The sequence below is a fragment of the Trachypithecus francoisi genome, unplaced genomic scaffold (genome assembly GCF_009764315.1).
Source record: "Trachypithecus francoisi isolate TF-2019V2 unplaced genomic scaffold, Tfra_2.0 Lachesis_group11, whole genome shotgun sequence".
NCBI lineage: Eukaryota > Metazoa > Chordata > Mammalia > Primates > Cercopithecidae > Trachypithecus > Trachypithecus francoisi.
Window position 1 is genome coordinate 5257454 of NW_022681456.1, and position 23027 is coordinate 5280480.

The 23027-nt window shown below is 40.0% G+C and overlaps 1 long non-coding RNA gene across 1 annotated transcript in view; it reads right to left on the reverse strand.

Moving 5' to 3' along the window:
- LOC117090940 overlaps positions 1-18357 on the reverse strand; it is a 39209-nt gene extending 20852 nt beyond the window's left edge. Inside the window, exon 1 of the long non-coding RNA XR_004440158.1 lies at positions 18147-18357. This is a non-coding gene — a long non-coding RNA (uncharacterized LOC117090940). The remainder of the gene's footprint in view (positions 1-18146) is intronic.
- Between the last annotated feature and the right edge of the window lie 4670 nt (positions 18358-23027).

Here is a 23027-nt window from a genome sequence, read left to right on the forward strand (position 1 = left end):
CTGCAAGCTCCGCCTCCCGGGTTTACGCCATTCTCCTGCCTCAGCCTCCCGAGTAGCTGGGACTACAGGCGCCCGCCACCTCGCCCGGCTAGTTTTTTGTATTTTTTAGTAGAGATGGGGTTTCACCGTGTTAGCCAGGATAGTCTCAATCTCCTGACCTCGTGATCCACCCATCTCGGCCTCCCAAAGTGCTGGGATTACAGGCTTGAGCCACCGCGCCCGGCCTACTTAGTTTTTCAATAGGATCAAAATAAAATACTTTTAAACAAATGTTTATAATAAATATAATGACATAAACACATAGTCTGGAGATTTAAAAAATATAATAGACTATCTGCCCATAAAAAATATAACTGATTTCTCCACTGCCTAAAATCAACAATAAAGTATATCCACAATGTCTCAAGACTCTAAAAAGACTTATATTTTTGTGAAAGGAGACAGGCAGTAGATATATAGAAGATGATATAATTTTAGGTAGCGATAACTGCTATAAAAATAAAACTGGATAATAGAAGATAATTAGGGAATTAGGGCTAGCTTAGATAAGGCTCTAAGAAAAATTCATGCAGTTCATTTATTAAACACAGATATATTCCAATTTTCTCCTTGTATCAAATTCATTATATATTCTCAGTATTTTTCTTGGAATTTGACTGTTACCTGAATTTTTTTCTTTAAAAATAATACTGCTTATATTATAGATTTATTCTTTTAAATGTACATAGGATGTTTAATGATACCCTATCTTCATTGTCAATATTTGCAATTCATTCATTCTCTTACTTTCCTTCATCAGTCTTCCTAGATTCAAATCAATTTCATTAGTCTTCTCACTGAAATACCTTTTGCATTTGATGATTTTTACCATTGTATATTTTATTTCTATCTCACATATTTCTGTCCTTATTTTCTTCCTTCAATATTTTCTACTTTCAAGAGAAGTTACTTTCTGCGACTTGCTGGTTTTTGAAAATAGCATCATGGCATGAACATTTAGTTCATTGATTATGGTATCTTTCTTTTTTTCTGGATGAATATATTCATGCAAAGCTATTATTATTCCACTCTCTGTATCCACTGTGCATTTACTCCTGAGCTAGGCCCCAAGTAGAGGCTGAAGGAAATAGAATGTGACGAACTAGAACACCTTTGTTGCTCCTCAGGACCTCTTTCTCTGGCAGTGGACACAGGGCTTGTGAGTCCAGCATAATGAGATTAGATAGGATGGACTGCCCTGAAAATGAGACAGATACTTCACTCACACTTCCATGGCTCTTGAAGGAGAACTTCCAACTTGATGGATTTTATTAACTGCCCTGGATTTGACAGGTTCCCTCTTGATGGGGAATCAAAAAGGAGCATTTCCGCCTTTCCTAAGTCTCTCCATAGCCTATGGACCCTATGCTCACACAGACCCTCATAGAAACCCACCCACAGTCTGTACTCCCTGTTCCCAGCTGCACAGACAGACCAACCTGCAGAAGCAGATGCACACAATGATGCCAAACTCGGGTTCCAGCCACGTGTCAAGAAAGATGAGAAATTTTGAAATAATATGCTGAATCTGCTACGCATGGATTTTTTTAAAATACTTTTTTCACAATTATTGAAATATTTTATTTGCTTTAAGACTTTAGAAGCTTTGAGAGATGAGGAAGAAAGATTCCTGGAGGTGGATTATCTTTGAAAAATCAATTGTGCTGTTACCTCTGTTCCCTCCAAAGGGAGAGTAAATGCCCATCTTCTTATCCCAAACCCCCCAAAGGAAGAGGATCTAATAGAGCTATTTGTAGGCATTAGGATGCAACCCCTATGACTGGGGGACATGGTGGCCTAAGTATGATCTTCCGAGACAGTGAAAGGCAGATGTGCCCATAAAAGCTTAGCTCTGGGGAGCAGCCCTGAGCTTTCAGATTTTCCTAAGGCCAGAGATACAGGTATGTTTTATCTCTAAGCAAGGCAAGTGATACCATCTACAAAGAAATCGACACAAAAGTTGAAGACACTTTAACTTTTAGCATCAAAGAGTGAAATAAAACAAAGTGCAGAGCACATGAAAAGAACAGGCACCTTTTCTTTGGAAATGAAGCTGATGAGAATATCAGAAGGAGCATGCATTGCTCAGGAAGTTGTTTTCCTGCAAAGGTTCCTAATCATCTCAACAAATCATAGTTCTATTAATTTGAAATTGATGCAAAGTTGGAGGAAGAATCAGGTCTAGGAATATGTGTGTGTGTGTGTTCAGTTTTTCTCATAAATGCCTCCAGAAAGATACAGCTCAGCAGGACATCCAGGGTGATTGCTTATGTAAAAATTCTAATCCAATTTGTATTAGGCCATTCTTGCATTGCTATAAAGAAATACCCAAGATTGGGTAATTTATAAAGAAAAGAGGTTTAATTGTCTCACCCTTCTGCAGGCTGTACAGGAAGCATAGCTCTGGCATCAGCATCTGTGGAGGCCTCAGGACGCTTGCAATCGTGGCAGAAGGTGAAGTGGGAGCAGGGTTTCACATGGTGAAAGCAGAAGCAAGAGAGAGCGTTGGCAGGGGGAGGTGCCATACACTTTTTTTCTTTTCTTTTTTTTTTTTTGAGACGGAGTCTTGCTTTGTCACCCGGGCTGGAGTGCAGTGGCGCGATCTCGGCTCACTGCAAGCTCCCCCTCCCAGGTTCCCGCCATTCTCCTGCCTCAGCCTCCGGAGTAACTGGAACTACAGGCGCCCGCCACCTTGCCCGGCTAGTTTTTTGTATTTTTTAGTAGAGACGGGGTTTCACTGTGTTAGCCAGGATGGTCTCGATTTCCTGACCTCATGATCTGCCTGTCTCGGCCTCCCATAGTGCTGGGATTACAGGCTTGAGCCACCGCGCCCCGCCGTGTCATACACTTTTAAATGAACAGATCTCCTGAGAACTCACTATCATGAAAACAGCACCAAGCCATGAGGGATTCGCACCCATGACCCAGAAACCTCCTACCAGGCCCCACCTCCAGCACTGAGGATTACAATTCAACATGAGATCTGGGTGGGTACGAACATCCAAAATATCTCACAATTATATTTTGGGTCAAGTACAGTATATGAAGTTTACCAAGAGAAGTTTGGCTAAAAGTTTCAACATCTCACCAGATAAAAATCTCAGGCTTCAAGGGGTAGTGCATTGAAAAGAAAAGCTTTATTAAGATATAATTCAGTCTCGACTAAAAATACAAAAATTTGCTGGGCATGGTGGTGCACGCCTATAATCCTAGTTACTTGGGAGGCTGAGAGGCAGGAGAATCGTTTGAACCCAGGAGGCAGAGGTTGCGGTGAGCCGAGATGGTGCCACTACCCTTCAGCCTGGGTAACAGAGCCAGACTCTGTCTAAAGAAAAAAAAAAAGATGCAATTCATATAACATGCTCTTCACTCGTTTAAGGTGTACAGGCAATTGGCTTTTAGTATCCACAGAATTATGCATTTATCACATGACCAATTTTAGAATATTTTTGTTACCCTAAAATGAAACCCCACATCATTTAGCTGTTGATGCAGGATTTTTCTCAGCCCCCTTTGCCAGACTTGTGGGAGGGGTGCCCATCTACTCAATCTGCCGTGCTTAACCCCCTGCAGAAGGGAACAAGTGAGTGAGCGAGTGCAGAACCTGGCTGGCTGCTTTGGGCATCAAGAGAGGAGCAAGCTCTGAGTGGGACCTGGGGCCAGTCCAGGCATGTTGCTTTGAGGGGAATGTGGCAGCTCCCAGGTGAGGGTGCCCATGGTCCTGAAACCCCAGAGGAGGTGTTACAGAGCTCCTTTAGTTCAACTGTCCACAGCATGTTAGCAGCTTACTGGCCCCTTGCCTCATCCATGGGGTGGTTGCCTTCTGCCAGCAAAGGCAAAGGGCTAGTGTGACAGCCCACACTTTCTGGGTACCCACACTCAGTGGGTCCTGAACTCTTGTGTGACATCCAAGAAGAATGAAGTCATGCAGACAATTTAAGGATGGTGAAGGTGGAGAATTTATTGAGTGATGAAAACAGCTCTCAGTGGAGAGAGGAGATGGAGAGGGGAGCTCGAGAAGAGGCAGGAAGAACAGGTCATCTTCCCTGAAGTCAGGCCATCTCTTTCCCTGAAGTCAGGCCATATTCTCCAATACTGACTGAGTCTGGGGACTTTATAGGCACAGAATGGGGAGTGTGTGCTGATTCATTTGTGAGTATGCAAAAAAGGTTACAGTGACAACACCATCCAAAGGTTGGCATGATAGTGTAGAAAACCAACTAGGCAAGGGTAGCTATATGTAAAACAGGTGAAGAGCAGGCATGAATCAGAGGAAAGGGTGCCAAACAGGAAGACAAGTTCTCAATCCAGTCCAAGGATTTAACTTGTAGCTTGGCTTTCAGGTTTTCAACTGTCTTCAGCTTGGAGATGGGGTCACAGGGTCCCACCTCTGTCTGTCTGGGCATTTGGCTGCCTCCTGCTGCTATCACTGACCCTCCCAATATTCTCATTCACTCTTTGCTCCTGCCCTAAATAATCTACTTATTTTTTCTCTAGATTTGCCTAACCTGGATCTTTCATACAAGTGGAATCATATAATAAGTAGTTTTTGGGACCAGCTTCTTTCACTTAGTGTAATCATTTAAAGATTCTTTCCTGTAGTATAAATCAGTACTTCATTCCTTTTTATTGCTAAGTAATATTTCAGTGTGGATATACGATTTTATGTATCTTTCAGCTGATAGGCATTTGGGCTATTTCCACACTTTGGCGATCATGAACAATTCTGCTATGAATATTTATGTCCAAGGTTTTTTGTGGATATATGTTTTCATTTCTATTGGGACTTCTGGGTCATAAATAACTCTTTTAACTTCTTGAAGGACTTCCAGACTCTTCCAAAGTAACTGTGGCTCAAAAATAGGCAGGGCTTTGTTTTGGTCACTGCTGCATCCCCAGTGTCTAGAACAGAGCTTGACACATTACAAGCCTCACAACACATGAGTAAAACAAGTAAATTCCACATCTTGTATTCCTGAACACTAACATGTAATATCAACATTTTTCATGCATCCTCTAGGAAATTTAAGCAAGAATTACACAAGGGATTTTGATCTCAGCCAACTAAACACTTCATCCTCAATTTTCTCATTTTAAAATGGAAATAAATACCTACCTTCCAATAGAGTTATTACGAGGCTGAAATGTGGTTATATACATGAAAGCAACTTGAAAATTACAAAGTATTATAAAAATGCCAGTTGCTGTTACTATTTTTATTCAGTTGTTTTTGTTAGGATTATCACTCTTCCTGTTCGCAGTCCAGAACCAGACTCGAAGGCACTGAGTCACTTCCACAGTTATATTTGTTCCCTTGGTGTTTCTTGGCAATGGGGTATGCAGCTATATTGGTAATATTTGCTCAGTTTATTCATACTTATTGCATGCATAATATAGATGGCCCCAAGACCACTCTCCTTGGGGACTGATATTTGCCAATCTCCCCTCCAGATGTATTCCTAACCCTAGTGCACCCTGCACTACTCTAACCTGTAGGCTGACCTCTTCATATTGCATCACCTGGCTTCCTCTGCTCTCTGGCTTCTGGTTAGTTTTCTGACGAGACGCTGGGTTTTCAGGGTCAAAAGAAGAGAGAAGTCAAGAGATTTATCACCTTCCCTCTCTCCCTGCTCTCCACAACTTGGCGTTGTCTGTGTTCCTTTTATGGAGGCCACAGCTTACGTGGCGTCAGATGTCAAGGCCTTCTTAATGCCAAAGCTCCTGTATGATGTGGCAACTGTCCCCTCCTCTTGTTCCTTTGGTTGGGGTAGTGGTACGGAGTTAGTGTGATGGCTTCCCACTGTTGCTAGGTCCTGGGTGCAGTGCCATCTCCCATTTATTTAATGTTGTCCAATCTATTTAACTACTATCTTTATTAAATTTATTAAATTCAATCCCATTTTGAGTGTACCATGTATTTCCTGTGAGGACCCAATTCATACACTAATAATAATAACAACTAACACTTACTTTGCACTCTTTACATGCCAGGTTCTATGATGGGTGCGTTCACACACAAGCTGGTTCACTTTGTCCTCACGGTGACTGAATGAGATAGGGACTCTTTCTGTAATTGTCATTTTGCAGATGAAGAAACTGATGCTCAGAGAGCACCCCTGACTCCCGCCAGGTCACATAGTTAGTAGCTAGCAGAACCAGCATGTAAACCTCATTGGCTTGCATATAGGATCCATGCTTCAGTCTTTATGCTGTACAGCCCATCTGTGGGATTCCAAGTTCTAACGTGAGAATAGCTCAGGCTGGTGATTTCCTAAGCAAAATGTTGGCAGTGGGATCCAGGACAATATTTAGTTTTTATCATTAATTGTAAGAGTGCATGTTCAATGTCACTAGCTGAGGTCCTCAAGCTTGCACAGCGAGAGTTTCCATTAATCCACTAAAAAAGCTCTTTGTACCACAACTAATGCCTATTAATGTGTGATTACTATATAAGGCCCAGTGTTCTTTGAGACGATGTGAAACAGACCAGGAGCTGGGATGATTTAGACACAATCAGAGCGCATTACACAAGCTCATTTTCACGCTAATAGTAACAATAAAAGACTTCTCAGCCATATTTACGCCCAGGCCTTCTCATAGTTTAGAATCAAAGCAGGGTATAAAAGAAGTTGTTATATACAGCACATTTACTATTTTCCAGAGCTATCTGCAGCTTCCTGCAGTGCTGGCAGAATGGAAATGGCCCCCATAATTTAGGGATTTTTAAAATAAATGTGCAGTAAATTAGGTTGATTAATAGCTTTATTAGATTGTATAAGTCACAATTTTAGGGTTTAATAACAATGTTCACATGTTAAGAAATTGTTCTTTTCAAGGAACTGTTCTACCATATAGATATATATATATATGTGCCTTCACTGCTTCCATCCCATAATAATCTTATCATGTAGGTCATATTTTCAGCCCCATTTCACAGACAAGGAAACTGAGGCACAAAGGTGTTATTTAGCTGGGATACAGATGTACCACTAGGAGGTGAGCATAGGTTTATGAGACAGACTTCAACATCCAGGCTCCTACCCTTTAGGCAAATCTCCCATCTGGGCTTCCTCTCACTTTATAAGTAGCAGTTTTTTTTTTCAATTTGGCTGCGCAAAAGCTTCTGGACTCATAAGCCTGAAGGGTGAATTGAGCTGTGAGCTCTCTCAAATGCATAAGTGAAGTAACTCAGGAATGGAAAACCAAACATTGCATGTTCTCACTTGTAAGTGGGAGTTAAGCTATGAGGATGCAAAGGCATAAGAATGACATAAGGACTTTGGGGACTCGGGAAATGTTGGGAGGTGGAGTGAGGGATACAAAACTACATATTGGGTGCAGTGTACACTGCTCAGGTGACAGGTGCACCAAAATCTCAGAAATTACCACCGAAGAATTTACCAACGTAACCACAAGAAAAAAAAAATCTATCAGTTTTTTAGTCATAAGAGTCAGCCTCTGGTTGCAGTTTTGTTGCCTTTCTATAATTTGATATGCAATGTCATTTTTGTTAATTCCTAAATAGCTTGTTATTGAGATTTTAATTCCTACTTTAACCTGATGGTTATTTGCGTGTTTGGACATTTATTTTCCTTATCATTTCTACTTACAGTTCATGAAAATTAGAGAATGCCTGTCCTTTTAATAGTTGAATTTTTTATTCTTTCTTTGAGATAAACACTATAATGAAGTTCTCTAAATATTTTTTTTAAAAAAATCCAACACAGACATATTGTCCTGAGTGAGCATTCTCTGGCTCTCAGCATGTAGTGAACAGGCCAGGAGCACATTGGCCAGCAGATGTCAGGAGTTACTCATGGAAGCCTAGGCTCTGGGCTCCGGACTGAATTTCCTGGGAGAGTAACAATCAACAGCCTGTCGGTGAAGCCCCTTTCCTCAAGGCCAAGTTTCCCTCACATGACCCCGAGATATGATCAGGTACTTGGAGTTCTGGAAACACAACTAAGTCAAACTGGATCAAAGACAGGGCCTACAGGAGTGTTGGAAATACTAAATAGTGGTTATACTTCTGTATCTTCCATGACTTGCATCAGATGAACCCTAAATGTCTCAGGGAGGATGGCTTATAAATGCTGTGTGAGACAAATGACTCTCATGCTTTGCTTTTATGAATAAATTATAGTAAAAACAATGGGCTCTGTAGGACTCCAGTTCCTACTTTTTCCTATTTCACCATTGTTCTGTTTCAATTACAAAAATGTTAATGATGATAGTGATATGTGTGATGATGCCAGTTACCATTTATTGAGTGCTTGCTAGGGGTTAATCGCATGTCGAACAAATATGAGTAGTTTCTTATTTAATCCTATAGCAGTTCCTCATATATTTATTGTGAACAATTAAAAACACAGTGATATGGTTTGGCTCTGGGTTCTCACCTAAATGTCATCTCAAATTGTAATCCCCATGTGTCAAGGGAAGGAAGTGATTGCATCATGAGGATAGTTTCCCCCATGCTGTTCTCATGATAGTGAGTGAGTTCTCATGAGATCTGGTGGTTTGATAAATGACAGTTTTCCTGCACTCACACGTCGCTCTCCTGCCACCATGTGAAGAAAGTCCTTGCTTCCCCTTCGCCCTCCGCCATGAGTGTAAGTTTCCTGAGGTCTCCCCAGCCATGTGGAACTGTGAGTCAATTAAGCCTCTTTCCTTCATAAATCACCCAGTCTCAGGTAGTATTTTTACAGCAGTGTGAAAACAGACTAATAGACATAGATTTAAAAACATAAAGCAGAATACATATAGAAGCATACAATCAATGTCACCCAAAATAACCACCTTTTGAGGCTAAACTATTTAGGTGCAAGCACATTGAGAATCATTCTATTTTCTCAATGATTTTAAACTTTTACGAAGTCTCTTTATCTCTAGTTGTACATTTTATCTTAAAGACTAATTTGTCAGATATTTTTCTGGTCACAAAATCTTTCTTCGGTATAGCTTGCATGGTCTAATTTTTTCATTCTTTCTCTGTCTCTGTTTTAAGTGAATCTCCTATAATTTTATTTTAATCCAAAGAGATGCTTATTTCTGTTTTAATTGTTAGATTCAGTCTCCTTATACGTAATGCAATTCTTAATATATTTGGGCTGTCAGCTTAATCTGCTTTTGTTTTTCTGTTTGTCTTTCCTGTTTTGTCTTTTCTTATTCCAAATTAGAAAATGTTTATTTACATATTTTCCCTATGAATTAGGAAATTACAAATAATATTACTCTTTCTAAGTGATTATCATAAAGATTGCAATATGGATAACTGAAATATTAACGGTTGTATTAATTGTGGCTTTTCTTCTTTTCCAGGAAAAGGCACAAATCTTAGAATTGTTTAACTTCATTTATTCACTTTTTGAATTAAATGCCATTTTGCCATGCATGTTAATTCTGTTTATGTGTGCATTAAATTTCTCACGTGATAATTTGTATTTGTGTTATTGTTTTATGTGGTCATTATTCATTCTGTATATTCACCCTTTGTGATGATTTAATTCCGTCTTGGTCTTTTGTTATTGTTGTTGTTTTGGGGTGTGTGTGTGTGTGTGTGTGTATGTGTGCGTGTGCATGTGTGTGTGTTTTGGCTAAGATTTGGGATTATTTCATTCTTCCTGAATAACAACCCTTGATATTTTCTTTAATGTGGGTCTTCTGGTAACAAAGACAGTTTCTCTTTGTCTGAAAAGTCTATTTCACTATCATTCTTAAAGGATATTTTTGCTGAGATACTTTCAATGATTTTGGTTGAGAAGTCACCTGTCAGTCTACACATTTTTTCCCTCTAATTGGAAAGATAACAATGAATTTTAAAGAGCTAGACTTTAGTTCTGGAGGGACATGGCTGAGAATCCTGGCTCTGCTATAACTAGTGACTGCCTCAAGCTTTTATATCTGTGAAATGGGTATAACAATATCTCCCTTGCTGTGATTTTGTAAAGATTGGAGATAAATTATAACTATTTTTTAGACATCTGGCCTAATGGGCACTTAAAATAATAACAATATTATTATAAATGTTAATTAATTTTTAATAAATCCTTCTTGTTCAGAAAAACAAACTTCTGTATAGCCCCTGCACATAACAGCAAATGGACCAAATTTGATACTGTAAAAATGACCAGATAGGATATTTTACAAATTATTCTTACTACCAAGTTCTTTTCATTCAAGTCTCGCTAATCCCTTCTTCTTCAATCTTTATCTCTACCATGAAAGCTGTGCTCCTACTAATACATAAAGGGCAGAGTGTGGGCACCAGAGCACATGCAGGTTCACGTGAGTGTAGGAAGCTCACCAAGAAGGGGAAGTCCACACACAACCTGATTTGATTGCAAGACAAATTTTCTGTCAGAAACTCATTAATAGGCTGAGTGCGGTGGCTCACGCCTGTAATCCCAGCACTTTGGGAGGCTGAGGTGGGTGGATCATCTGAGATAAGGAGTTCGAGAGCAGCCTGGCCAACATGGTGAAACCCCATCTCTACTAAAAATACAAAAATTAGCTGGGCGTGGTGGCAGGTGCCTTTAGTCCCAGCTACTTGGGAGGCTGAGGCAGGAGAATTGCTCGAACCCGTGAGGCAGAGGTAGCAGTGAGCTGAGATCACGCCATTGCATTCCAGCCTGGGCAACAAGAGCGAAATTCTGTCTCAAAAACAAAAACAAAAATAGGAAATTCATTAATGCTGGCTCAGAAGTTCTGACAACATTACCCTTGTTTTTATAGGTTCTTACAGTAGAGATAAGTTTGCAAAGGCCAGTGTTTGCATATTTTTCTAACAATTCCTTTCCTAATATCAGATGTGATCTCAATCATTTCATAATGCCACACATTTTATTAGCTTTGTCTCTCATACAGCTGTTACTTATTTGTTTTTTTAGAAAGTCTGAACAAAACTGAAGTTTAATTCCTTCCCACACGCCCTGCAAGAGAGTCACCATTCTTATTGAAGCTGAGAAGGAAGTTCAAGAATGAGGAGGAAAACTATCTCTGATCTTCTCCAAAGACGATAATTTATCTATAGCTGTCCCTTCTCTTGTCTTTACCGTTATGATTAAACACACACACACAGCACATGCACACACGCACACGCACACGCACACATACACACACAGTTTCTTTCGATCGATCATTCAAATGGTTTTGCCGTTTCCTTGGTTTCTTTGAAGATTCCGTGTTGGTTTTACTGGTTCTTTCAATGGCTCCTGTGATTTCCTTCAAACTAATTTCTCTATTTCTAATTGCTTTCTTTACTCTACTCACTGTTACTCTTTTGTTCTATTTTCTAAAATTCTCACTTCCAGAACACATGTATGGTGATGTGTCTTCTACACATCGTTTCCGCACCTGTGCCAGGATCTGTAGACGTTGTTTTCATTGTGGTTCAACTCTAAATGTTTCTCATTTGTATTATAGTTTCCTGTTTTATATAAATCCCAAATTTATGAAGATTTGGTTTGCTTTTAATATTTTTCTGATTTAAAAATGTGTTTTCAGCACTTTGGGAGGTTTGAGGCAGGGGGTCACTTGAGCCCAGGAGTTCGAGACCAGCTTGGGCAATATACCAAAACCCCATCTCTACAAAAAATACAGAATTAGCTGCGTGTAATGACATGGCCCTGTAATCCCAGCCACTTGGGAGGCTGAGGTGGGAGGATCACCTGAGCCCAGGAGGTGGAGGCTGCAAGAGTCAATATTGCACCACTGCACTCCAGCCTGGGTGAGAGAGTGAGACCCTATCTCAAAAACAAAAAAAAACAAAATGTCTTCATAGGGGGAACAACACACTCTGGCCTACTAAAGGGTGAAGGATGGGAGGAGGGAGGGAGTCGGGAAAAACAACTAATGGCTACTAGGCTTAATACCTGTGTGATTATAAAATAGTCTATGCAACAAACGCCCATGATACAAGTTTACTTATATAATAAACCTGCATATGCACCCCTGAACTTAAAATAAAAGTTAGATAAATAAATAAATAAAAAGAATCTATATGGATGAAATCAACTGCTCAAAAAAGCGTTTGGTTTTATATTATTTGTTTAAAGATTTTGTATATCATTAGAAATGATATTTTGTGTTTAGAGGAAATGCATATTCTTTCATTTAAATAAGTCCTTTAGTTAAAATTTGCTCCTCTATTGCTCTTCCTCCTCATTCATATCTGTTTGGCACATCAGCTTCCAAGTAAGATATGATAAACCTTCTTACTCTTAAAATTATTTGTGAAATTCACCTAATATTTCTGACAGTACAGATAGCAGCTTACATTCCAATTGTGTTCTTAGTTACTTCCAATTTTAGATTTCTTACGAACTCGTAGGTTGTTTCTTATGTCATTATTTAATATTCTATTTGTATCCAGAACATTTTTGCCTAGAATACTATTTCTCTGATGTTTAATAAAACCTTACCAGGTTTTCCCTGGTTGGCATTTGTTGTACATACTTTTTCCATTAGTTTTCTTGTATTCTGTCTATATCATTGTATTTTTTTCTTCAACTTTTATTTTAAGTTCTGGGGTACATGTGCAGGATGTGCAGGTTTGTTACATGGGTAAACGTGCGCCGTGGTGCTTTGCTGCTCAGATCATCCCATCACGGAGGTATTACGCCCAGCGTCCATTAACTATTCTTCCTGATGCTCTCCTTCCCGCTACTCTCTCCCTCCAACAAGACCCGTTATGTGTTGTTAATCCTCATGTGTCTATGTGTTCTCATCATTTCAGCTCCCACATTTAAGGGAGAACATGCAGTGTCTGGTTTTCTGTTTCTGCATTAGTTTGCTGAGGATAATGGCTTCCAATTCCATCTATGTCCCTGAAAAGGACATATATAATTGTATCTTTAAGTGACTTTTGTAGTATGCTTGATTTTTTAAAAAAATCTAAGTATTAGGGCACTGTAACATAATTTCAAATTATATGTACTTAACCACCATAAACAAAATATCCAATGCCAAATTGTTAGAATTATGTATTATTATTACTTGGAATTTTAGCGTCATTTGATCTTTAATATTTTTAAATTTAATCATCATTACATTTATCATAATTTTTATTATTTTCACACACACACACACACGCACACACACACACACATATATATATATGACACAGTCTCGCTCTGTCGTCCAGGCTGGAGTGCAGTGGTGCGATCTCGGCTCACTGCAACCTCAGCATCTCGGATTCAAGCAATTCTCCTGCCTCATCCTCCCAAGTAGCTGGCACATGCCACCATGCCTGGCTAATTTTTTGTATTTTTAGTAGAGACAGGGTTTCACCATGCTGGCCAGGCTGGTCTTGAACTCCAGACCTCGTGATCACGCCTGCTGGGATTAAGGCGTGAGCCACTGCGCCTGGCCACTATTTTGTATTTTTAAAGTTTGCTTGAATTTACTCACCAAGTGCTACCTAGACACGGGCTTAGAAAAATTCTGCTTGGGGTTTTGATGTAAATTCTTGAATCTGAAGGTGCATTTCAAAAAAATGAACTTTAGATGATGCTTAGATTCAGCTCTTCAAATGCTGCTCCTCTTCATTCTTCTTCTCTCGTCTTATGGAACACCTGCCTATTTTATCCTTCATGTCTCTTAACTTCTGTAGAATATTTTTCAGGGCTTTGTCTCTCTGTGTTCTGGGCAATTTCCTCAAATCTATGTTCCAGTTTGTTAGTTCTGTTTTATCCTAAGTCCTTGCTCTTTGAAGAGGAAAAATACATCTCTATGTCTGTCTATGTATACCCCGTACCTATATCCACCTGCACCTACTCCTGCATCTAAATGTGTATAGTCACATAGAGGTACATATATGTGTATACAGTCATTCCCCCTTATCTGCAGAAGATACAGTCCAAGACCCTCAGTGTATGGGTGAAACTGCAGATAGTATAAACCTTACATATATTATGTTTTTTCTATACATATATAACTATGTTAAAGTTTAATTTATAAATTAGGAAGTTGGATATGGTGGTTTTTGTCTGTGATTCCAGTGCTTTGGGAGGCAGAGGCAAGAAGATTGCTTAAGGCCAGGAGTTCAAGACCAGCCTGGGCAACATAGTAGGACCCTATCTCTACAAAAAAATTAAAATTATAAAAGTATAAATTAAGCACAATAACAGACTAACAATAATAATTAATAGTAAAGTAGAACAATTATAACAATATACTGTAACACAAGTTTTATGAATGTGGTTTCTCTCTATCTCAAAATACCTTACTATTTTTGAACTTTGGTAATTAAAACCAGTATAAGTTAAACCCCAAATAAGGGGACACTACTGTGTACATATAGGAATAATTAAACAAGTTTAAAATAACATCATTACTAGCAATAATTACAGTGGTTAACACACAGCTCGGGACTCACACTGTCTGAGCCCTTCGATAAATGTAATAGTGGCATTATTATTATTTAAAAGTTTCTAGGGCCAATTATGTGTCTTGCACACATTGTGCAAGACACTCATTGATTTCCTTGCAAAACAATTCTGAGGGCAATGCCACTGTAGCACTTATTTTAAAAGGGAGAAAACTGAAGTGCAAAGGATCTGTAATTCAGCTCAGCTCACACAGGCAGCAAAAGACCAGGCTGAAATGTGAACTGAGCACGGGCAGAATGCACAGCCTGCCATGCCAGAGTCCTGCACCCAGTAGATCGTCAGTGGAAGCTGGCTTGATTAATGAAACAATGAATGAATCATTGCTGGTCACATCTGCCATTTCCTGGGAACCTGCAGTCAAGAACTTGCAGGACTTCAGGGGAGCCATCAAATACTCACAATACTGATAGGCAGGTCGGATCGTCCTGTCTTATGAAGATAAAAAAATGGAGGCCTTGGAGGGGTGGAAAGACCTTGGCCACAGCCAGGTATCAGTAGAAGCAGATTTTGCAGCCCAGATTTTCCTGAAGGAGGCAGAAGAGAGAAACCATTTCTGTGATTGTCACCCTTCTTGGCCACACCCCAATTGAGTTGCTTCTGGAATATATAGGAAGAGCAAGGTCTATGGAAATGTAACTCTGGGGAGGGGGGGCAGGCTGTGTCCACAGCAGCGACATCATGAGAGGGATGCACCAACAGCAACAGCACAGAACACAGGGGTGTGTGGAGGAGACAATCACCTGTGAGCAGACCTCAATGGAATGTGCTCAAAACAGGCTTAGAGTGTTAAGCCATTTTTATGTTACTAAAAAGGAATATCTGAGACTGGATAATTTATAACGAAAAGATGTTTATTTGCCTCACAGTTTTGCAGGCTGTACACAAAGCATAGTGCCCGCATTTGCTTCTGGTGAGGGCCTCAGGAAGCTTACAATCACGGTGGAAGGCTAAGGGGAGCCAGTGCATCACACGGGGAGGGTGGGAGCAAGAGAGAGAAGGAGCGAGACAGTGAGAGAGTGAGAGGAGACCAGGCTTTTTTCAACAATCCGCTCTTCTGTGAACTCACTCATCTCCAAAGGAATGGTGCCAAGCTATTCATGAGGGATCTGCCGTCATGATTCAAACACCTCCCTCCAGACCCCACCTCCAACATTGGGGATCACATTTCAACATGAGACTTGGGGGGAAAATGTTCAAACTATAATTACCCAGGAGTGCATAGGCTATGCCTTCCTTGCCAGGGTTCAGGTGTCAAAGAGGAAACAGGGAAAACACAGGCAGTGCTGTCCAATGGCTAGGTCTACAGTGTGTTTGTGCAGGGGGAATGGACAAGCGTGGGCAAGAGGGGCAAGATGTAGGGAAACAGATGCAGAAAAGCCCTTTCTCCCATCAGAACCTCTCTGGGAAAAAAAAATGTATTGATCCTGAGATTCCCATTTCTGTGCTTTATGTGTGTGTGTGTGTGTGTGTGTGTGTGTGTGGTCTTCTCATATCGCCTTTGATTTCTCTTTGCAGAGGAAAACTGAAGTCCAATGGTGCAAACACACTGGGCTTTGCAGAGTTTTAAAGAATAATGATGTTGATGATTCTCTTGTTAGTCCAACATTATCTTCGTTCAGATTTCAAGTCATGAGGCGCTTATCCCAGGGGCCCAACCCAAACAAAAGAAAAGCTTCACAATTAAAGTCTTATTAAGAGAAATCAAAATAGGCCAATGAGTTTTTTTTTCTTTAGACCCTTGAAAGCGAAAGCCTGACAATGCACTCTGAAACCGTGCTCTCTCTGCTTGCATAATTTTCAAAAGCATAGTCACCGCATCTGCAATGATACTTAATCTGCAAACCGTTAAGTATGTATCTCATTTTGTTCCATAATAAGAAACCAAAGACATACTCAAAGTTGCTTGGAAATAAGGATAAGTACTTCAGGAGCCCTAAGTGGACAGAGATAAATAGAGTTGATATTTCTCACACTTCTTGCCAAAGAAGAATAAAGAATGCATACCATATCAAAGACAACCATTGATATAGCAGTTCTTCAAGGGCTAAAAAGCATTACTTTAATCCATATATAATGAGTCTTTTCTCTGTGTCAAGTGCTGTTTTAAGGTCTGAGATACAGAGGGGGCACAGTCTCAGTCCCCTTTAAGACTAGTGTCACACAGCAGACATACACCCTCTGCACAATGGGGGCCCAGCGGATGAGTCTGTGTTTGATGGAACGGAGTATTTCTTTCTCGTTGAACTGATGCCTGTATTAGCTCCTTTTGCTGCTGCAACAAATGACCACTAGCATAGTCTTACAGCAGCACTCATGTATTATCCTCCAGTTCAGAAATCTAAAATGGGTCTTACTGGGTTTGCAGGTGCAGTGTCATTACAGATGGGGTGACTATGCTTTTGAAAATTATGCAAGCAGAGAGAGCACCGTTTCAGAGTGCATTGTCAGGCTGTTCAATTTCAAGGGTCTAAAGAAAAATCCTCAATGGCCTACTCTGATTTCTCTTAATAAGACTTTAATTGTGAAGCTTTTCTTTTGTCTAGGTTGGGCCCCTGGGACATGTGCCTCATTATTTGAAATCTGAACAAAGGTAATTTTGGACTAGCAAGAGAATCATCAACATCATTATCCCCTGAAGGTGTCTTCAAGGCTCAGTTTCTTCTGAGGCTCTCCGGTATAATCCATCTCCTGACTGTTTTCCATTTCCGGAAGCTTCCAGTGTTCCTTTGCTCATGGCCACATCACTCCTATCTCTGCTGCCTTCATCACAGCTCCTTTCACTCTGACCCTCCTGCCTCCTTCTAATAAGGACATGTGTGATTCCCGTGGGTCCGCCAGAATAGTCCAGGACAAGCTCCCAGTCTCTCCATTAGATTAACCCTTATCTCAGTCACATCTTCACAGTCTCTTTTGCCATGTAAGGTAGGCTATTCATAGGTTCCAAAGATTAGAACGTCTTCGAAATGTTTGGAGAGCAATTATTCTGCCTATGTATTTGGGGCATCTTTGAGGGAATCAATTATTCTGCCTATCACAGTGATCAATATTTAAATACCAGAACATTTACCATTTTTACTTTTGGTTAAAATATGGGCTTCAGTTAATAATAATAACTACACCATACTAATAATATACCATACTAACATATAATAATTATTGCTAATACTAATACCAATGTATAATACTATACATATGTATAATATATATTATCAATATGTATTGTTATACATACTAATGTATAATAATTATTAGTAGCACTAACAGTAATGAATAATGTATATCACAGATACTATGCATATGTATAACACTATACTAATGTATAACACTACACTAATATATAATACTATACTAATATATAATAATTAATAATAATATACCATCCTAATGTAAGATGTCAGTCATAGGGGCACTGGGTATCCCCATTGGATTTTCAGGAACTTTGTACTATCTTTGCAGTAATTCTGTAAAGCCAAAAATAAAAGTATTAAAAATGACATTTCCTGCTGCCTTGAACATGTGGGAAATCAATTAACAGTGGGGTATGCCAGCATGGAAACAGTTGACTGTATGAGTCTTTATTGAGACACACCCCCTTTCCGTTAACTGAAGTCCCTGAAATGAACTGCTTCATTCACTGATGCCATTTCTCTGGTGGCTTATGCAATTTGAGATTGTGACTCTTGAATAAAGTAATTGAACAGACAATTATGTAATTACCTCTGTGCTCTGCACCATGGAGAAAGAGGTCCGTAAGTTCCCGGTGTGTCCGTGAAGGGGAATCTTGCCTCTTCTCAGGCTCAGGTCGGTCCCTCAGAGTCCCTCCAAATCAAATGGAGAATCAATGACTGATGTGCAGGCAGGTGAAACTTCTTCTTCTCACTGTACTTTACAGATTATAGTAGTTTCAAGCTCTATTAAATGAGGATGCATCTTTGCTGGTTGATGTCCCTATTTTTCTGGTTAAGTGCGTTTGTTTCCAGGAGCTGATGTGCTAAGTGAATTTTTGCCTAAGATCTAGACAAGTCATCCCAGTTATTGTGTGGGAGGGAAGGGGAAAAGGAGGTGGGTTGTTAAAAGCTGGTGAAAAATATGCCTGTGGCTAAGAATAATGTAAAACCTGGTATTATAACTTTAAACCAGGTGCTGAGCCATTACAGTATTCAATTATTTTGATGCTTCAAGGCAAATGTTTCCAGGTCTGAAATTCTAGTCTACTTGACATTCAACAAATGATGTTGTGCTTTCATGGAAAGATGCCCATTTATGAAGGGAAGATTCATGTCATTCAGCCTGTTCCCTGCCTGCCATCAGCACCCCCATTAATACACCTGTTACTAATATAAGGTAGTCACATTTAATGTTTTATAAAGGAGAAAGGGTCTACAGCCTTCTTTGGAGATATTGCGAGGTCAGGGAAGGCCACATCAGGAGAAAATTAGCCTTTCTTCCTATTCTGTTTTGAACTAGGAATCTTGGAACTGTAATCAAATTCTGTCATTTTGCTTGCATTTATTCTTGCACATAGTTACTTCTTAGCTAAGTTAACCTTGTCTCTTAACCTTCCTTGATGAAAATTAAGAAGCAAGGACAGAGGGTCTGATGATTGGAAAGTCGTATGTAATTTTCTAGGTTACATATAAAGTATCTGCCTTATAATAATAACTGTCATTCGCTAAACACCTTTCACGGGCAAGATACTGTACCACATACTTTTCATATAGTATGCCAATGACTTCTCATCAAAATCCTTTGATGATATTAACCCTCATGTGTCTTGTGAAGGAGTCAGCAAACCACAGTCCTGAGGTCAAGTCTGACCCACTGCTTGTTTTTGTAAATGAAGGCTTATTGTAACACAACTGTGCTCATTAATTTCTGTATTTTGTATGGCTATTTTCCCACGAAAAGAAAAGAATTCAGTAATTCAGTGGCTGCAGTTCTGTCCTGGTAGCCAGGAATGTTGAAAATATTTCAAAGTCTGACCTTTTACAGAAAAGAGCTCGCCAACTCCGATCTAGTACCATGTCTTAAGAAATACATGAAGACCAATTCGTTTAATCCTCCCTCATAACTTGGCAAGCACATATTACTCTTTTCCCAGCCTTGCAGATAAGAAAATGAAAGATACAAGGAGTTAACTTGCACAAAGTCAAAGAGCTTACAAATAGTAGAGACAGCAATCAAATCCAGCCCTCTACTCCATAGCTGGTTATCTTTATACCACAGAATGTGACAATCACCTGCACTCAACGGCACAATCTATTTTACTACTACCAACCTTCTTTATCAAATGTATGTGTTTATTTTTTCCAAAAGAGATCTAATGTGCGTGCAAAACCATCAGTCCATAGGAATTCAATAGATTTGGGCCTATATCAGCCTACGGACACATGCTTTGTAACATGAGGACATTATAACCTTAAAACTTCTGTTTCTGTCATTTTTAATCCTCTGAATAGTTTCTTTCCTAATTTGTTTCCCACACTTACTCATTTAATAAACTTTGAAATCAACTCATTAATACTCTTGCTTAATGAGAATAGCACAGGTTCCCCCAGGCTCCAAAGAGTTACATTAGTTAGTTTCCTTTTAAAGACGTATTTCCAATAATTTTATTCTAGAGCGCAGTAGGATGTGTTTCCAATAGAATAAAGCTTCTGGCTATCTGGAAGTGTCACACGTGAGCTATGTGTTGTGGTACTTAAAAGCAGGGTTGGGGCTCGGCTGCTGAGGTTTGAATTCATGCTTCATTACTTAATGACCCTGTGATTTAAGAAAGTTAGTCAATTTCTCTGAGCCTCATTTTCTTTGTCTGAAATGAGCACCATCAAATGCTAGACAACAATGCCTGTTACATATTAAGAACCATGTATGAGCCCGCTAATATGTGTGAGAGATAGGACTGTGCTTAAACATATTATTGCATCCGTTGACTCCATAAACTACAAGGATTATCAGTCTCCTCAGGGCACCTGAACATCGTAATTATGAACATGTTTCTTGATTTGTAGATAAACATAAGACCTGCTTATGTTTGTAAGTGTGTGGTGTGTGTGGTGGTGAAATTTGTAGATAAACATAAGACCTGCTGCAGTCCATAGAGCTATTTGCTCCTACATTTAATGGCCCAAACGGAGATGTTCTTGGAGGTCCCATGTCTGCTGTGTTTGTGTTATTTTCCAGAGTTTCCTCATTGCCCATTGTTATTTCATGTATAGTTTGCTCTGTTTCATTTTGTAACTTGCTATTTCTGATCCGCTGTGGGTTTGTAAACCAGAAAACCAAACTCAGAAGATTCATGTGCAGAACAAGTTGTTAGTTTCTCATGGATGAGCTTTGCACGAAGTATTTTCATTTCGAATTTTCCTCCATTGTCCTGGATAGTTCGGGACCACAGGTTTCCTGGGCTGGTAAAGACATTTAGCACCCCCCAAAACCTGGGCAGCCAAAACAGAACACTGACTCATTTGACCCTGAATCTCCAGGTGATGGCGAACATTCTTCATGCTCGCATCTTTTCACGGTAGTGCACTCAGGCTCCTCCAGAGTGTATGGGCCCATCGCTGTCCAGGAAAACCCACGACTGCCAGCCCTCATCCCAGCCAGGGAAATTGTGCTGGATTCTTTGTGAACCAGCACATTTCATTTACGACACCCAGTGATTAATCTCACCACCTCACTATGAGTACCATCACTGCCAAATTACAGCATACTTGGAGTCCTAATTATATTCATTGATTCAATTTTAGTGTGACTGAGTTATTGACATGGATGTGAATTAACTTATTTGTCTGCAGCCAAAGGCCAGTAATAGAATTTAGAGAGAAATTATGTCTAGATAACACTCAGCATGGGTAAGAGTGTCTGATTTCAGAGACTTAACACAACAAGGAGAGGTTTCCCGGGGCTTGCCAGTGGGCAGAGGTTCTCTGGCAAATTATCCTGAGCTATCATCAGCCCCTTGGATGCACTAAAAATCAGGGTAGTAGAAAACTGCAGAAGAAGTAAGAAACAAAGCATTTGAATTTTTTTTGCATGGGTAGAACTACTTAGAATTCTAGGAAAGGAATCTATTTTATATCAACAAAATCAAACACTTGCTTTATTCCTCTGGCCAAGGTTCCATATATTAAATATGATAAAATACAACTGGTTCAAACATCATACTAAGTGAAATACGCCAGTCACAAAAGACAAATATTGTATAATTCTTCTTATATGAGGTACCTATAATGGTCAAATCCATAGAGACAAAAAGGAGAATGGTGCTTGCTGGGGGAAGGGGAGATAGGAACAGTGTTTGGTTTTGCAAGATGAAAATAGTTCTGGAGATCAATTGCACAACAGTGTGAATGCACCGTACACTTACCAATGATTAAGAGAGTAAATTTTTGGCTGGCACGGTGGCTCACTTCTGTAATCCCAGCAGTTTTGGAGGCCGAGGCGGGTGGATCATGAGGTCAGGAGATCAAGACCATCCGGGCTAACATGGTGAAACCCCGTCTCTAATAAAAATATAAAAAATTAACTAGACATGGTGGCAGGTGCCTGTAGTCCCAGCTACTTAGGAGGCTGAGGCAGGAGAATGGCATGAACCCAGGAGGTGGAGCTTGCAGTGAGCCGAGATCGCGCCGCTGCACTCCAGCCTGGGCGACAAAGCGAGATTCCGTCTCAAAAAAAAAAAAGAGTAAATTTTTATGTTATGTATATTTTACCACAATTTAAGAAATCCCAGAAAGCTTAGTGGCTTAAAAGACAAAACCAACCAACCGAATATGAAAACACTAACTGATTCAGACAAAAAATCTGAAGTCATTAGATGTTTTTAGCAGGGATTATTTCATGTAGAGAATTAAAGGTTGACTCAACAAGGGAAGGACTGAGCAGGCAGTCAGAAAGGCTGATGGAAATCTTGCAAATTATGTTCGCACCCAAGTGACTGATGCCCAGGAGGAAGTCAGGAAACTGTGGCACCGCCTCATGCTCACCATCCACCAATGCCCACATGCACTTCTGCACCTGCCACTGGAGACCAATGCCTTCCCTGCTTTTTACCTTTTAAACCTCATGCATCTGACTTTCACTTGCAGACACAAATTAGAACTCTACTAGCAAGGCAGCCTAGATCATCTTTATATAGAGTTTTAGAAGCACAATCTCCACTGTATTTTTTTCTTTTTTTTAAGAGACAGAGTTTTGCTCTTTTGCCCAGGCTGGCATGCAATAGCTTGGTCTCAGTTCACTGCAACTTCTGCCTCCCAGGTTCAAGGGATACTCCTGTCTCAGTCTCCCTAGTAGCTGGGATTACATGCGCTCACCACCGTGCCTGACTAGTTTTTGTATTTTTAGTAGAGACGGGGTTTCACCATGTTGGCCAGGCTGGTCTCGAACTCCTGGCCTCAGGTGATCCACCCACCTCAGCCTCCCAAAGTGTTGGGATTACAGGAGTAAGCCACCGCATCTGGCCTTCCACTGGAATATTAAGAAGTCAAAATTAAGAAACAAACCCACGTTTTTTGAAATTACCACCATATTTGGAGAAAATATAGCAGGTGAGGTAAGAGAGGAAGGAAAATGAGATGGAGACAGGCACTACAC